Source organism: Triticum aestivum, chromosome 7A (assembly GCF_018294505.1).
Source record: "Triticum aestivum cultivar Chinese Spring chromosome 7A, IWGSC CS RefSeq v2.1, whole genome shotgun sequence".
NCBI lineage: Eukaryota > Viridiplantae > Streptophyta > Magnoliopsida > Poales > Poaceae > Triticum > Triticum aestivum.
In genome coordinates, this window is record NC_057812.1 from 705,949,933 (window position 1) to 705,953,858 (window position 3,926).

At 43.2% G+C, this 3,926-nt stretch overlaps 1 pseudogene; it reads left to right on the plus strand.

Annotated features, from left to right (window-relative positions):
• Positions 1-744: 744 nt before the first annotated feature.
• The window catches only part of LOC123149526 (transcription initiation factor TFIID subunit 1-like), a 14,577-nt pseudogene continuing 11,395 nt past the window's right edge, over positions 745-3,926 (plus strand).

Sequence of the window (3,926 nt, forward strand, 5' to 3'; positions counted from 1 at the left end):
CCAAACAGTTTTGGTTTTTGATCGATACCATTTACAGTAACAGTGTCATTTGATTCCGTTTATTTCTGAACCAAACACCTTCATAGATCTTTATTTATTGCTTTGTAGACTCATTTTACATTGAGAAACGTTATGTGATTATAACATATTATGTTACTTTATTTTTCTTTCTCTTCATTAATTACCTGGATCATCATATTTTTTATTTATGTGGCATGTACTATGTTACCATCTATATTACTTTCACTTTTACCTGGCCATGGGAAGCCGGGCCCGGCCAGCCCAATCCGAAAAAGCCCGACCCGAGCTGCTCCCAGGCCGGGCTCGGGCCTAGATTTGCGCCCGATGGCCAGGCCCGGGCCCGTCATTTTTGCACTTTCCTGAAGGTCGGGTCGGGCCGGCCTGGAGCCCGACGGGCTTTTATGTGTTCGGGCCGAGCTCAGGCCCAGAAAACAGGCCCGATGGCCGGGCTGGGCCCGGGCCTGGGTTTTTTGCGTCAGGCTTGGCTAGGCCCGGCCCGAAGCCCAGACCGGCCCGAGGTATGGCCAGGTATACTCTCACTATAACCAGCCTTGGTTGGAAAGATTAAGTAAAAGCTCCGTAATAGTCGGTGTGTGTAGGTTTCTTTTGCTGTGGCAGTGGGCCGGCCTAGTCTGGCGCTGGCTTCTTCAGGCGGTGCAGCATGTCTCGTTATAAGCGAGACATAGGCCCGCCCGCGTCTACTATAACGGGCCAAGGCTCGTGTCAGCCCGGCCCGCTTGCTCCGGCACCCCGATGCGCACCGCCTCCGCATCGCAGCCCTCACTTGTCCCCACCCCCTCCCCTCTCTCCGCGCCGCCGCTCCTCGCCTCCCCTCCTCGCCGCCGCGCCCCTCCCCGGATCCCGGCCGCCTCCGCGGACGGAGTATCCGAGGCGGAAGCCATGAGCGACAGCGAGCGCGACGACCAGGACGACGTTGCGACCACAAGCGCCGCGGGTGAGCCCGCCGCGCACCCGCCCTAGGGCCGATCGATCGATGGGTCATCGAGCCGGTTTTAATTCGCCCCATCTCGCTTATCTCTGGCAATCCTCCCAGATGACGACGACGAAGACGATTACGAGGAGCCTGGTGAAGGGAATCGCCTCCTGGGGTTTATGTTCGGCAACGTCGACGATGCTGGTGGCCTGGACGCTGACTACCTCGACGAGGTGAATGCCGTGTTGGCCTATCTATGTTCTCCTGGGGAATCACATGTTTTTGTGTTTCTACTGTTTCAACTGGCTGCCTCTAGCAGATGATACACATGTAGACATTTTGTTTAGTTGTGCAATACTGTCATATGTCAACTGAATGATGCGGATAGACTGATGGGAAGCTTTACCCAGTGTGATATGGTTGTCGCGAATGCACAAGTTGTATCTCGTCACCAGCATATGGGTTATTTTTTCAAACACCCTGGTTCTGTGAATTGTCATCTCTCCCTAGTGGTGCCGATTCATACCCGATAATTCAGTACACCTTAACTTTATTTGACATAAGTGCTTTATTATCATTTTGCCTGCTACCTGTATGATTTTGCAGTTTAGAGTGATCTGTAACCTGATAGCAGCTAACATTAGCAGTTTAGGAAAGGTTAACTTTACAACGTCCCAGAATCTTGTTTTTTTTGTTGAAATGAAATACGTTACCTATTATTGGCACTGCGAAATACAAGTAGGAATAGTAATTCTGTCTTTTTGGAGGCAGCCACTACATAACTGGGTACACTTTCGATATTGGGTCAAGTTCAGAAAATTTCAGAAATAACACGAGTGGCTTGGACCTGTATAGGAGGATTGCCATTAAAATGACGGTTAAAATTCAAAGAATCCACTGATGATTCCGCTGTCCATATTACTGTTTTCTTGTAATTGGAAAACCATCCAAGCATTTTTGGCTTTTCCTCAGTAGGTCTTCTTTAACCCAAAGCAGTCAGTTCTGCAGCATAGATTTACCTCCATTGTTTGATTTTTTGCTTGAACTTTGGATAACAAGAATTTATTTAGTTGTCTTTGTAATGTAATGATGCTTGTGCTTCATTTCTTACGACTTTTTCTTGATTATCAGGATGCGAAGGACCATCTTTTTGCGCTGGCAGACAAGCTTGGTCCATCACTGAAAGACATTGATGTATGTCATCCAATGATAATCACAATGTTAATGGGATTAATCTTTTTTTCTTTTCAAAATGCATTAATACTGTGTTGTTTGCTTATAGCTAACTAAGTCTTCCTCAGCTCCAGATGATCCTTCTGAGCAAGGTAAGTGGCACATCTGTAATTCTGTATAAGCATGAGCAAGTTCTAATGGGTCTTTGTCGAGTCTAATTTGTGAACTATTCATTTTTCTGCTGTTTCTGACAGCTTTGATATTCAATGTTTCCCATTTGAATTATATATTTGTACAAAATAGTTGATGCCTGATCTTTTTTCTGTACCGTAGACTATGATGAGAAAGCGGAAGATGCTATTGACTATGAAGATATTGATGAACAATATGATGGACCTGAAGTTGAAGCAGCTACGGAGGAATACCATTTGCTATCGAAGAAAGATTACTTATCCTCAAACACAATGTTTGCTTCGGTCTGCAGTAAAGTTTCAGTGTTTGATGAGGAGAACTATGATGAGGATGAAGAACCACCCAATGATATCGAGTTACCTGGTGATTATTTCATACAAGGTTTGGCAATATCTGTACTTATGAATGTGCTTGTGCTTATTATTAATTTATTACTATTTTTGTTTGGCCTGTGTGAGTGCTGTTCATAGTGGTAACGTCCATTGTTTTCACGAACGGTGTCCATTTTGAACATCTGAAAACATCATACAACTTCTAATTATGTATTTCGCTCTCCATGATTATTTTGCGAAGAATAGGTTTGCAAGCAAAACAATACAATCTCATTTTTTGAAGTCAACACCTTATATAGTTTACCAATCTCACCTGTTGAAGTCAACACCTTATATAGTACCCCTCCGGTCCTTTTGACTCTGCATATTAGCTTTGACTGAAGTCAAAATTTGTAAAGTTTGATCAAGTTTGTACAGAAAAATATCAACGTTTCTAATACCAAGTCAGTTTCATTACATGCATTGTAGAATATTATTTTCATATTATATTTATTTGGTATTGTAGATGTTGACATTTTTTAATATAAAGCTGGTCAAACTTTACAAAGTTTGACTTGAGACAATTCTAAAACGCGGACTAAAAAGGAACGGGAGGAATATGCTTGAATATTATTTATATGTATGTATTAGTTTATATTCGAATTTTATTTATATGGATTTCATCTTGCTTAGTTGACGTAAGTCTCCTTTCCCTTTATCTATTTGGATGCCATTTCAGCTGAGCAGCTGGGTATATCACCCTCTAACGACAATCCTGCCATCGAAATGCTATCTAGCTCGTTACCACAATTAGGGGAAAGTATGGATGTTGAATATGAAGTTTGTAAGGTACACAGTATTTAAATCGATCTGTTTCCCCCATGAATTCTGAATTACTTGGCATATTCAGTTACATTTGTTGTTCATTCAGAATTTGGTACATTTTTCATTAAGTATTTCTGCTCGTCACACAATAACATGTTTGGGTTAGGATTGAATATTTTTGGACAAAGTCAAATTTACTTCATAGGTTTGATTATGCTTATTTTGGGGAAACTGGCTAGGGGACACTGTTTGTGAGAGCTTCACTCCATTGATCCACAGATGAATCTGGTGAAGCTGTCCCAAACACCTAAACTCCTAGCTCATTTTGGTGGAGTTCGAAAAAGGCTGCTCCACCAGCTTCACCTCAGACCCGTGCCCACCTAATGCCTAAAAGCCCCTAGAGTTGGGTTGTTACTACCTGCAAATGCTGCTGGTATACCCCAACCTGAACAGCCAGCCCCTTCCTCTCC